Here is a 14,135-nt window from a genome sequence, read left to right as displayed (position 1 = left end):
TTATGTGGGGTGGAGCTTACCTGAGGCCCACTCCCTGCAATGTTTTATTCAAGTTGGCACCCTTGTGTGCTACTGACTCGCAGACTTTGGGATTGCTGAAATATATACAACAAAAAAATTAATCAATGTGAGTTGTGCGACTCCAGTTGAGTCTATCAGACCCAGTGCTTTTTTTCTATATAAAAAAGAAAATGTTTAGGTGTACTCTCATTTTTCTACTCAAATTGAAATAATGCCCCTGGATGAGGCCCAACTTAGATTCACAAAATATTTAGGGGTATGCACCCCCCTGCATCCCGCCCCCCCCCAGAAAAAAAGCACTAAGTAGACCCAAAAATTTAAAGCCTGTGGACTCAAGTTGCTTCTGGGGGTCCTCTGGGATCGGGGCCCTGAAGATTAAGATTCATTAAAGGTAAAGGTAAAGGGACTCCTGAGCATTAGGTCCTGTCGTGGCCGACTCTGGGGTTGCGGCGCTCATCTTGCTTTATTGGCCGAGGGAGCTGGCGTACAGCTTCCGGGTCATGTGGCCAGCATGAGTAAGCCGCTTCTGGCGAACCAGAGCAGCGCACAGAAATGCCATTTACCTTCCTCCCAGAGTGGTACCTATTTATCTACTTGCACTTTGACATGCTTTCGAACTGCTAGGTTGGGAGGAGCAGGGACCGAGCTCACCCCATCGCTGGGATTCGAACCGCCGACCTTCTGATTGGCATTCATTAGATTCATTAGTTTCCTAGTAAAACTGCCCCCGTCTCCAGGAGACTCCCGAAATCACCGGACCAGTCAGCGCAGACTATTTTGAGCCCAATGGACCAGGGTTGTGACTCAGGCAGCTTCCTGTGGCCTTATGTAACCTCTCTCTCCGTCCTGTGTTCCTCTTAGGAGCAGGGCTATTAGCTGAGCCTTCCTTGCCAAGCACCAGGGATGCTCCCTCGCTCCCTGACTGTCCCGCTGCAGCGGTGAAGCGGTTAAGTCACAGAGAGCACTCCTGGGTCCGCTTCTGACCCTGGAGCCTAGGGCTGTCTTCTCAGCCACCGCCAGGGGGGCTCTGAGCTGTCAACAGCCTCTCTCTCTCCCTCTCCCTTTCTCTCTCTGCCTGCAGGTGCCTTGGAAGTTTCATGCAGGACCCGGAGTCTCCCTCCGTCTTTCCCCAGCCTAAAGTTTTCGGGGGCTGCAGATGAGCAGCAGCCTTGCGGGACTCCGGCCAAGTTGGCACCTCCTTGGCCCATTTGGATCAATACTGCAGGGCTGGGGGGGGGGGGGGAGAGGAAACCCGGCCTCCCTCTCTGCAAAGACCCAGAAGTCCAGGCAGGAGCGAAAGCAGCCTCTTCCACAGCCTCTGCCTCCACCCGGCAGCTGATGCCAAGGTTGATGCCCAGTTCCTTGCGCGCCTCACTGCACTCCCTGCCCAGGTAAGGCGAAACCCTCCCAGCTGGAGGAAGCAGGAATTAAGCGGGTAGGTGGGAAGGATGCAACCCGGAGGCTTTCCCTTCGCACCCCGGATTCTTGGTGTGTGTATGGGGAGCGGGGGGAGGTGGAATCTAAGAAAATGATTCATTTCTTTTTGGAAATCTCAGCTAAAACACAGCTTCTGTGGTGCATATGATGAGAGATGCCTTGATTGAAATCTTCAGCTGCTGGTTGGGAGGAATAATCCAGCCTCTCTCTGTGTGCGCTCCCAAAAAGCTGCAGTGGTCCCCCCCTCCCGTTGTTTGGGCTCAAAACCTCCCCTGCGCTGCAAACAGCTGTGCTGCAACAAGGACAACGTTTTAATTGCTTCTCCCACCCCCCGCCACTTTCCCCTTTTCCGTCTACTCCTCTCGCTCTCTGCTTTCCCTCTGACGGACTGACAGGGCTCTGACCCGAAAGGATCTCTCTCGCCTGCGGTTCATGATGGACTCCGCTCCTGCGTAAACCATCCTTGGTGTGTGTCACGAAGTAGGAGCACAGGAAAGCTGCCTTGTACGCACTCAGAGCGCTGGTCTATCTAGCTCAGTATTGTCTACACTGACTGGCAGCAGCTCTCCAGGGTTTCGGGGGGGGGGGGTCATTACCTGGAGATGCTGCCGGGGGTTGAACCAGAGACATTTTGCATGCAAAGCAGATGCTCTTCCGTTGAGCTACAGCCCTTCCCGTAATGCACATATGCATAGGAACCTGCTTTGTACTGAGTCAGAGAGCGGTGATCCTTCCAGCTCAGTGTTGTCTGCATTAACTGGCAGCAGCTCTCCAGGGTTTCAGGTATCCCTACCTGGGGATGCTACTAGGGATAGAACCTGGTTCCTTCGGCTCGCAAGGCAGATGCTCTACCAAGGAGCTACAGCCCTTTCCTTAAAAACAGATCAAGATTCTAGTCCTTATGATTCTTTTTTTTAAAAAAGAGCTGAATTAAATAGGAAGATGCCTTATATTGAGGCAGACCATTGGTCCATCTAGTTCAACACTGTCTGACAGTGGCTCTTGAGGGTTTCAGGCGAGGGACCCTGCCCTGGAGATGCCATTGGGGATGGGACCTGGGACCTTCTGCATGCCAAGCAGGTGCTCTGTAAAGCCTTTCCCCAGAAAAAAAGGTCAGGAAGGGAAAAGTGAATTAAAAAGCCTTCTTTTTCTCCTGCCCGCCTCCACCATCATAAATTATTACAGTGGTACCTCGGGTTAAGTACTTAATTCATTCCGGAGGTCCGTACTTAACCTGAAACTGTTCTTAACCTGAAGCACCATGTTAGCAAGTGGGGCCTCCTGCTGCGGCCGCGCCACCAGAGCATGATTTCTGTTCTCAACCTGAAGCAAAGTTCTTAACCTGAAGCACTATTTCCGGGTTAGCGGAGTCTGTAACCTGAAGCGTATGTAACCTGAAGCGTATGTAACCTGAGGTACCACTGTATTCTTATTACTGTTAATAATAATAATAATAATAATAATAATAATAATAATAATAATAATACAGTAACTTAAAAGCCCACCCCACGGAATTGCAAAGTCTTGTATTCTTAAACATCTATGCATCAGCCCCAAATACATGGCCTGATTTTAGAAAGATGCTGAGCATTCTTCTGCATGTTTCCTTGACTCAATGATGCCTCTGGGTGTGCCAGACTTTAAGGAGGGCAGTGTGTGTGTGTGTGTGTGTGTGTGTGTGTGTGTGTGTGTGTGTGTGTAGATTCTGGCTGAGTATTGAAAGGACTCATGGATTTGTTTGCTGTGGATCCCACCACTCCACAAATAACACCACTTTGCATGCTTCAGCCTCAAATATGCTTCCATTACCAGAGGATAAGCCTGATGCTTCAATGTGCAAATGATGTTCTGGTTAGTGTTGGGGGTGAAAGTAGATTTAGTTTGCTTTTTGGAGGTAAAGTTTTTAATTATCATTCCATTTTGCGACGTATATAAAACTGAGAGAAAGTTTAATTTGCACTGAAATATGAGCTTTCCTAAGTCACACTTTCTGTTTTTTTTTTTTAATGCTTTTATTAAATCCAACTCATTATACATTTTATCCATTTTACAACAAATCATATCCATTTTCGACTTCCTTCAACGTCGCTGACATTCTTTCATAGTTATTCTTTTAATACACATTCCATTCTTCCATATTGCCATTTACACCTCCTTTCCTCCTATATTTTTAATAAACAATATTCATTAGTTCTTTACAAAGCCTCTTTAAACCCCACCAGCGTTGTATTTACACCATAGTTATTTTCCAGATAACACGTAAATTTCTCCCAGTCCTTTATAAATTTTTGATCTTTTTTATATCTAATCTTCCCTGTTAATCTATCCAATTCTGCATACTCTATTAATTTTGCTCTCCATTCCTCTACCTTTGGAATTTCCTCCTGCTTCCACCTCTGAGCCAATACCATTCTGGCAGCTGTTGCAGCATACTGGAAAAGTTTATGATCTTTCCTTCTGATGTCCTTCCCTACAATACCTAATAGGAAAGCCTCTGGTCTCTTCACAAAGGTATACCTCAATATCTTTTTCATCTCGTTATAGATCTCTTCCCAGAAGCTTTTAACTTTCTTACACTCCCACCACTGGTGGAAGAATGTGCCTTCTTTAAGTTTACATTTCCAGCATTTGTTATCTACTCTGTACATCTTTGCCAGTCTCACAGGAGATAAATACCATCTGTAGAGCATTTTCATCATGTTTTCTTTCAATGTCATACAGGCAGTAAATTTTATATTCTCTTTCCACAGCCTTTCCCAATCCTCCAGTTGAATATTGTATCCCAAATCCTTTGCCCATTGCACCATCACCGACTTCACCTCCTCATCCTTCGTGTACCATTCTAACATTATTTTATACATTTTTGATAGATTTTTAGATTCACTATTTATTATCTCTTTTTGAAAGATTGATTCTTTTTCTACATACCCCCTTTCCTTCAGCTCTTTTTTAAACATTTCGTTAATTTGGAAGTAATGTAGCCAGTCATATGTTAACGTTTTGACTTGGTCATACGGCTTCATTTTCCACTTCCCTCCTTCATTGATGACCATTCCTCCATATGTTCCCCACTTTCCTCTCATGTTGATTTTCTTAACACACATTATTTCTAACGGGGATAGCCAATGTGGGACTTTTGGTTCTAGTATGTTTTTATATCTATCCCAAACTTCTATTAATGCTCCTCTAAAGATATGGTCCCCAAATCCCTTATGTTGCCTCTTTTTATCACACCATAGGTATGCGTGCCACCCGAATTTGTTATTAAACCCTTCCAAGTCTAGTAGTTCTTTATCTTCCAATTTTACCCAATCTTTCAACCAACATAGGCATGCTGCCTCGTAATACAATCTCATGTCTGGAAGACCGAAGCCTCCTCTCTCCTTTGTGTCTGTCAATAACTTAAATTTAATTCTGGGCTTCTTTCCTTCCCAGACATATCTTGATATCACCTTTTGCCATTCCCCGAAAGATTTTGTACCCTTTAATATGGGTAAAGTTTGGAATAAAAATAACAACTTAGGTAGCACCATCATTTTTACCATTGATATTCTTCCCCATAGTGTTAGTTTCAGTCTATTCCAGACCTCCAAATCTTTCTTTATTTCTTTCCACATAGGGATGTAATTATATTGGTATAAATCTATATTCTTATCTGAGAGCCAAATTCCCAAATACTTAATCTTTCTAACTACCTCAATTTCCGTTTGTTGCTTTAGTAATTCAATTTTATCTTGGTCCATATTTTTCACTATCATTTTAGTCTTCGTCTTATTCAATCTGAATCCTGATAATTTCCCAAATTGTTCCATCTCTTCCAAAATTTCTTTTGTACTTTCTGTCGGTTCTTCCAAAGTCACCACCACATCATCCGCAAAGGCCTTTACTTTGTATTCATTAATACCTAATGTCACCCCTTTAATTTGCTTATTTTGTCTTATGGCATTTAATAGAACTTCCAGGACCACTATAAACAACAATGGCGAAAGCGGACAACCCTGCCTTGTTCCTTTGGATATTATTATATCTTCAGTGATGATGTTATTTATAATTAACCTTGCCTTCTGTTCTGTGTATATTGCTTCAATGCCATTAAAGAATTCTTGACCCACCTCCATAACCTCCAAATTTCTCAACATAAATTCCCAGATCACATTATCGAAGGCTTTCTCCGCGTCTATGAATATTAAACTTGCTGGTTTGTCATACCTATCGGACAGGTACTCTATAACATTGACTATATTTCTTATATTATTCCTTAATTGCCTGCCTGGTAGGAAGCCTTGTTGGTCTTTATGTATAATTTTCACTAATATCTTTTTTAATCTCTTTGCTAAGATTCCTGTAAAGATTTTATAGTCTGTATTTAAAAGCGATATAGGTCTGTAGTTCTTAATTTGGGTCAAATCCGAATCCTGTTTTGGTATTATTGTGATAAATGCCTCTTTCCATGTCCCTGGGATATCCTTTTCTTTTAAGATATTGTTCATTACTTTAATTAACGGGGTCGTCAACGTATCTTTCATTTCTTTATAGTAACTTGATGTGAACCCATCCGGGCCCGGTGCTTTCCCTCTTTTTAGTTCTTTTATGATTTCTTCTACTTCTTCTTTGCAAATTGGTGCATTCAACTGTTCTTTTTGATCTGTTGGGATCTTCTTCACCATCTTCTCTTTCAAATACCTTTCTATTTTCTTCTTGTTATTCCTTTCTTTATTCCTATATAATTGTTTATAAAAGTCGACGAATCCTTTCCTAATTCCTTTCGGATCTGTTATTTCTTCTCCATTCACTTCAATTTTGCTGATTGTGTTTTGTTCTTTTCTCCTCTTAACTTGCCAAGCAAGCCATTTTCCTGATTTATTAGCAAACTCGAAATTTTTTTGTCTTACACTTTCTGAAACAGGCTAATTAAACAATCTATGACCTTTTAAACTGTGTGTGTAGATTATTGTTTTTGTTTATGATGCATGCGCACGGGTGCCAACTTGAATCAAATATTTGGTGGGGGGCAGGTAAGCCCTGCCCCACATAATCGATCACATGATGCGGTGCGCACACACACTATTTAAATGGCAATGCCCATCAACTCTGGGGGAGCCCAGCCCCCTAAAATATTTTATTGCGAAGGGGGCAAAGGCTCCTATGTGTACGTTTGTGTTTTTATGTTGTAAACTGCCCTGTGATCGTTGGATGAAGGGTGCTATAGGAATTGAAATAATAATCTTGATATTTCTTGATGATATTTGATACTTTGATACTTGATCAAGTAATATCAAGTAAATATTAAGTACAGTGGTACCTCGGGTTACATACGCTTCAGGTTACATATGCTTCAGGTTACAGACTCCGCTAACCCAGAAATAATACCTCAGGTTAAGAACTTTGCTTCAGGATGAGAACAGAAATCGTGCTCCAGCAGCACGGCCGCAGCAGGAGGCCCCATTAGCTAAAGTGGTGCTTCAGGTTAAGAACAGACCTCCGGAACGAAGTATCCGAGGTACTACTGTAAAAGTATCGGAGAGGAGATCTGTGTAAATGAAAACATGAGACTTATGGTTTGTTACATATGATTTTATTTTGGAGTTGTCTGCTTATTTTGAAATTGTTTGCTGTAAAGAATGTATATTATGTGAATAAAATAATAGAGGATTTGAGAGACAAAAAAAAAAAAAAAGGAATTTAAATAATAATCAAGTGCTATAATTGTGGTGGTCAGTCCCATGCAAGACTTCAAAGCGCCCACATTGCCTCTGCCACCACTCAAAATAGCAGCAACTCGTGCTGAGCTGCATCAGGCAGCCTCCTTGAGGGCAGCGAATGCTTCTGAGTCCCTGTGTGGAAAGAGAGGGCTTAGAGGCCCTGGAGGACTGCCCACCTCTGGAGGATCCCAGCGGAAAGGAGGTGGTCTCCGCAGGCCAGTGACTCATGCAGGAGGACTCCCCCTTGCCAGTCACAACCTCCGGGGTCTGCAAATGCTTTGGAGCTCACAGGAGGAGCCTTTAATTATTCAGCTTCTTTCAGCACATGACATATTCTCTCCAGGTGCACCGTTAGGGTATCACGAAGGAAAGCAGGATTTATTTTCTCTTAATTGGGAAAAGTAGCGTTAAAAAATAATAATAGGGAAGCGGGTGGCGCTGTGGGTAAAACCTCAGCGCCTAGGACTTGCTGATCGCATGGTCGGAGGTTCAAATCCCCACGGCGGGGTGCGCTCCCAGTGCCTGCCAACCTAGCAGTTCGAAAGCACCCCTGGGTGCAAGTAGATAAATAGGGACCGCTTACTAGCGGGAAGGTAAACGGCGTTTTTGTGTGCTGCGCTGGCTCGCCAGAGCAGCTTCGTCACGCTGGCCACGTGACCCGGAAGTGTCTGCGGACAGCGCTGGCTCCCGGCCTCTAGAGTGAGATGAGCGCACAACCCTAGAGTCTGTCAAGACTGGCCCGTACGGGCAGTACCTTTACCTTTACTTTAGCGTTAAAAATGACAATGTGTAAAGCCAAAGTCAAGGTAAGAGGCATGAGGGATCTAATAAGGTTTCAAAATGTTTTTAAACATAGAGGGTTTTTTTTATATTAAAAAAGTACAAAACCTCTCTGACAGAAATCCAATGTTTTGGGAAGGGTGCTCTATGTGAAATGGACACCTGATGTAGAATCATAGAATTGTAGGGTTGGCAGAGACCCCAAGGGTCATCTAGTCCAGCCCCCTTCAATGCAGGATCTCAGCTAAAGCATCCATGACAGATGGCCATCCAACCTCTGCTTAAAAACCTCCAATGAAGGAGAGTCAACAACAGGCATAGGCAAACTCCAGCCCTCCAGATGTTTGGGACTACAATTCCCATCACCCCTAGCTAACAGGACCAGTGGTCAGGGATGATGGGAACTGTAGTCCCAAACATCTGGAGGTCCGGAGTTTGCCTATGCCTGGACAAACTCCCAAGGGAGACCGCTCCACTGTCGAGCAGCTCTGTCAGAAAGTTTTTCTGAAGTTTGGTCGAAATCTCCTTTCTTGTAACTTGAAGCCATTGGTTCGAGTCCTACCCTCCAGAATAGGAGAAAACAAGCTTGCTCTATCTTCCATGTCAGGGGTGTGAACATGGGCCCCAGGTTATGGGTCACGACATCATGCGCCCCACAGCCTCAGAACCTGACTTCCTGTGGCACCAGAAGTCAGGGTCCAAGGTTTTCGCAAGGCCTCGGGCAGCATCTCTGAGGTCTCATGAGTCCTTGGATGTGACTTCTGGCACATGGGGGTGCTGTGGTGTGGGTGCTGAGCACCCACAACAAAAAAATTGTGGGTGCTTGGGCCCCTAGGGCCCCCTATAGTTGGTGCCCCTGTTCCACATGACAGCCCTTGAGATATCTCAGTCTCCTCTTTCCCAGGCTAAACATACCCAACTCCCTCCACTGTTCCTCATAAGGCTTGGCTTCTAGACCCTTGATCAACTTGGCTGCCCTCCTCTGCACTCGTTTCAGCTTGTCAACATCCTTCCTAAATTGTGGTGCCCAGAATTTGACACAGTATTCCAGGTGTGGCCTGACCAAGGCAGCATGTGCTTCTTTAAAGATGGGATTTTGCTTCCTGAATGGAAATGGAGAGTGAGGCAGCAGCAGCAGCAGCAGCAGCTGGTAAACAGAACCTAAGAAGACAGAAAGAGCCTGCTCGATCCGGCCATTGGACTGTCCAAGAACATGTCCTCATCTCACAGTGGCTGCCCAGATGCCCCAGAAGGAAACCCTCAAGCAGGACCCAATGATAATAGAATTCTCTGCTCCTGTGGTTGCAATCGGTATTCAAAATCGTTGCTGCCACCAGCTGTGCGGGCAGAGCACAGCCATTGTTGCTAGTAGCATCAGACAGTTCAAGAGAATGGAAGAGAATGAGGCAGCTTCTTTTCCTCCTGGTGGGGCTGCCTCAGGACAGTGTAAGAGAGGTCATAGCACCACAAGCCAAAGGCACTGAGAGACTGTATACAAGTGTTTATGCACCAATGCTAAGAGCCTCTGAGGAAAGATGGCTGAACTGGAGCGCTTGGTCTTAGCAGATGGCATTGATAGGTAACAGAAAACTGGTGGGACAGAAAGTACCCAGCAGTACAGTGGTACCTCGGGTTAAGTACTTAATTCGTTCTGGAGGTCCGTTCTTAACCTGAAACTGTTCTTAACCTGAAGCACCACTTTAGCTAATGGGGCCTCCTGCTGCTGCTGCGCTGCCGGAGCATGATTTCTGTTCTCATCCTGAAGCAAAGTTCTTAACCTGAAGCACTATTTCTGGGTTAGTGGAGTCTGTAACCTGAAGCATATGTAACCTGAACTGTATGTAACCCGAGGTACCACTGTACACAGTTATCTCTGGAGAAGGCTGTCCCGGAGGTGGTGTCTCTCTGTACATCAAGGACAACGCTGAGTCCATCAAGTCTGAAATCCCCAAAGAGGTGCACCCCTACAAAGGATTGCCTTGGGTAGTGATACTAGGCCCCAATAATAAGTTAGTGCTGAGGATGTGCTATCATTGACTCCCCCCCCCCCCCAAAATCAAAACACTCAGGGAGATCTTGAGACGAAGACGGAAACCAATGAAGCACCCAAAAGACAAGGAGGTATTATAGCAATGGGTGACTTCAACCAGTGGCATAGCGTTGGTTGCCAGTGCCCAGGGCTACATGGAGGGGGGTGGGGGTCGTGAGAGGGAGGGGACGGACAGAATATGCATATGCAACCTGCTGCCTAACAGCTTCCATGTCACCCAGGAGATCGTAGCCACAGAGATAAGAAAAAAAGAGTCGTTCCGTTGTCTGGAGAGGTTGTCTCCTGGCTCTCTTTTTTTTGGTAATAATTTTTATTGAGATTTTACAATTTTTTGAACATCAAAATATCACAACATATAACAAAAATACCATTCCCCAATTTCCTCATCCCCTCCACGACTTCCCTCAGCTCCCTCTTCTGATTTTTTGGCATATTATCTTTCCCTGCTTATTGGTTATTTCTTATTCTCTAACTTTTTCAACATAATTATTATTCTTCTCTTATCATTTTAACATCCTCATTCTATTTCCTACATTTATTTTATTAATTGCAAGTGTTTAATCAAACCCTGCAAGTGAGTCCATTTCTTTACATTGATTCTGTAAAAATAACATGAATGGTTCTCAGTCGTTCCTAAAGTCTCTATTGTCCTTGTCTCGAAGTCTTTCCGTAAGTTTTGCCATTTCAGCGTATTCCATCAATTTTCCTTGCCATTCTTCTTTGGTTGGTATTTCAGCACTTTCCCATCTTTCTGCTAGCAATATTCTAGCTGCAGTTGTAGCGTACATGAAAAGCCTTTTATTCTCTTTTGGTAAATCTTGACCTGAAATGCCTAGCAGAAAATCTTCTGGACTTTTTACAAAGGTTGTCTTAAACATTTTTTTCAGTTCATTATAAATCATTTCCCAATACTTTTTGATCAATTTAAAATTCCACCACATATGAAAGAACGTACCCTCTTTTCCCTTCCATTTCCAACCCTTATTGGAGCCTGTTTTAAACATTTTTACCATCTTTTCCTGGTTCTCATAGAGAAGCCGTTTTCAAAGGAGCCGAGCGACGGAAGCACATGGCTGTGTTGAGGCAGCACTGGGTGTTGAAATTTTGCACCTCCGAACAATTTTGCGCCCAGGGCAATCGCCACTGTGTCCGTCCCCCGTCCCCCCACTCTATGCCACTGACTTCAACTATCTTCACATAAGGTAAAGGGTCCAGTCTTGGCCGACTCTGGGGTTGCGGCGCTCATCTCACTTTATTGGCCGAGGGAGCAAGCGTACAGCTTCCAGGTCATGTGGCCAGCATGACTAAGCCGCTTCTGGCAAACCAGAGCAGCACACGGAAACGACGTTTACCTTCCCGCCGTAGCAGTACCTATTTATCTACTTGCACTTTGACGTGCTTTCGAACTGCTAGGTTGGCAGGAGCAGGGACCGAGCAATGGGAGCTCACCCTGTCATGGGGATTCGAACCACCGACCTTCTGATCAGCAAGTCCTAGGCTCTGTGGTTTAACCCACAGCGCCATCCGCGTCCCTATTTTCACATAGACTGGCTAAATATGCGTTCCAGTCATGACAAAGAGGCAAGATTTCTTGATACCCTTAATGGTGTTGCTTAGAACAGCTGATGTTTGAAGAGAACAGAGAGGCGTTGACCTTGGACCTTCTGGGCAGATGGTGCCTGTTAACTTTGGCTGCTAGCCTGTGACCTGCACAGTCTTGGATTTCACAGCTCCTCAGATAAGTGCACCATAACACACTGCACTTCTGAAAAGCCCTTCAGCTATGATTCCTGCATCACAGAGGGTTGGACTAGATGACCCCTTGGGTCCCTTCCAACCCTGCAATTCTTTGATAGGATGCTGGGAGAGGATTTTACTCACAGCCTTCTTTCGAAATATCCCCCCTGCAATATTCAAAATGGTTTCCCCCCCCTTTAAAGACATCCTTAGGATAAATATTTGATTTGTTTTTTAACAAAATAAAATATATAGCATGAAAAATCAAATATTTTGGGTCATAAGAATTGCCCTGATGGCTAGGGATCCTTGCAAGTCCTTGGCCAATGCGATCCCTCTTGGAAATGCATATTTATTTATTTATTGAACTTATATCTGGCCCTTCCACCCCAAGGAGCCCAGGGCAGCAAACAGATACACAGTTTAGAAAAGAAAGCAGAAACATTCCGAAACAGATTTAAAACATTCTAAAAGTGCTAACAGTTAAAAACATCTAAAAGCAGCTTCTATTAAAAACATTCTAAAAGCCATTACAGTGGTACCTCGGGTTAAGTACTTAATTCGTTCCGGAGGTCTGTTCTTAACCTGAAACTGTTCTTAACCTGAAGCATCACTTTAGCTAACGGGGCCTCCTGCTGCCGCCGCGCCGCCAGAGCACAATTTCTGTTCTCATCCTGAAGCAAAGTTCTTAACCCGAGGTAATATATCTGGGTCACCGGAGTCTGTAACCTAAAGCGTATGTAACCCGAGGTACCACTATACAGTTAAAAGTGTTCTTCCACCCACTGATCAGCAGATTGCCAGAAACAGTCTTCTACAGCCACCCAATGTCTGGGTGGACGGGAATGTTTTCAAATTCCTCTGGAAAGTTAATGGGGAGAGTTTTCTGCAACTGGAGAACCACCACTGAAAAGTCCTCGTGGTTCAGTACCAACCGGGCAGCCCCTGGCGGCAGCACTACCAGCAAGTCCTCATCCGCTTTTTGTAGTGTAAGCAAAGTTTGAGAGCCACACCCCTCCTATGGTAATGAGAGGTATACTGCTGTTGAACATGGGGGTTCGACTTGGCTATCATGAACGACCCACCCTTCTCACTGATCTTATTTAAGCATCTTAAAAAATCTGATGGCTAGCACTACATCTTGAGTGGAAGAGATTCCTATAACTTGTTCTGAATGAAGTGTTCATCAGTTTTGTCGGGTGATCCCTGAATCCCCGTGTTTATATGGTGGATAATAATAATAATAATAATAATAATAATAATAATAATAATAATAATAATAATAATAATATAACAACAACAACAACATAATATTATTTATACCCCACCCATCTGGCTGGGTTTCCCCAGCCACTCTGGGCAGCTTCCAACAGAATATTAAAATACAATAGTCTATTAAACATTAAAAGCTTCCCTAAACAGGGCTGCCTTCAGATGTCTTCTAAAAGTCTGGTAGTTGTTCTTCTCTTTGACATCTGGTGGGAGGGCGTTCCACAGGGCAGGTGCCACCACCGAGAAGGCCCTCTGCCTGGTTCCCTGTAACTTGGCTTCTCGCAGTGAGGGAACCGCCAGAAGGCCCTTGGCGTTGGACCTCAGTGTCCGGGCAGAATGATGGGGGTGGAGACGCTCCTTCAGGATAAAGTTATCTCCAAACCAGCCTTCGCTAATCTGTCCAGATGTTGTGGACTACAACTCCCATCAGCCCCGGCATCAGCCAGCACAAAACATTTGGAGGGTTTGGCAGGGACCCGGCTGGGGAAGGATGTCTCACACTCTGTGTGTGTGTGTGTGTGTTTCCTTATCAAGTCTTCTTGCTTTCTTCTCCATGTCACCTGCATTTATCTTGGCTCACCTGTTTCCGTTCGGAGCACCGGAGAAGTGCATTTTATTGATGCACCTTGGACATCTCAATTGCATCTCTTGTTTAATGTTTAATTCGGGGAGATTGTTTCTAACTTGGGAAAGGAGATAAAGAGTTATCCTGACAGCACTTGCTGCTGTGCTGACCAGATCTAATCTGGCGGCTGCAATTTGCTGAAACAGCAGGCCAGAAGGAGCTGAGTGTGCAGGCAATATCTGTCCTCCAGCGGCCTCCTCGCCTCCTCTGCCAGTCGTCCCATGGCACTCTGGAGCCTGCAAGGCAGATATCCCAACCGCTTGAGATACAATTAGGGATTAAGAAGAGGGAAATCTGTCAATTCCAATTTCTCTCCATTTCTTATTTTGCCCATCTAACATTGCACGTACTTTTGTAAACCAAGAAAATCTTTAATAAAAAATAAATAAAGTGCCACATAAAAATTCGCCGGCAGCTTTCTCCTAGTAATACGTATTTTTGTGTGGAAATTGGCCTAACATAACACATTTTTGCAAGAACTTTTCACAAATTTATGCGTCTTTCTTGCAAA

General features: G+C 44.5%; 1 protein-coding gene across 3 annotated transcripts in view; it reads left to right on the top strand.

The window, feature by feature from the left end:
• The first annotated feature begins 1,079 nt into the window (after nucleotides 1-1,079).
• Nucleotides 1,080-14,135, top strand: part of AIFM3 (AIF family member 3) — a 58,250-nt gene continuing 45,194 nt past the window's right edge. For 2 of the 3 annotated variants that reach the window (XM_077920734.1, XM_028710518.2), the window contains exon 1: nucleotides 1,081-1,412. The gene's annotated coding sequence lies outside the window, so the exon portion shown is untranslated. Of the gene's footprint in view, nucleotides 1,413-14,135 lie in introns of all 3 variants that reach the window. The other variant, XM_077920732.1, reaches the window with a different exon arrangement.

The sequence above is a fragment of the Podarcis muralis genome, chromosome 16 (assembly GCF_964188315.1).
Source record: "Podarcis muralis chromosome 16, rPodMur119.hap1.1, whole genome shotgun sequence".
In the NCBI taxonomy this organism is placed as follows: domain Eukaryota; kingdom Metazoa; phylum Chordata; class Lepidosauria; order Squamata; family Lacertidae; genus Podarcis; species Podarcis muralis.
Note: the sequence above shows the minus strand (reverse complement) of the source record. Positions and strands in the feature narration are given on the sequence as shown.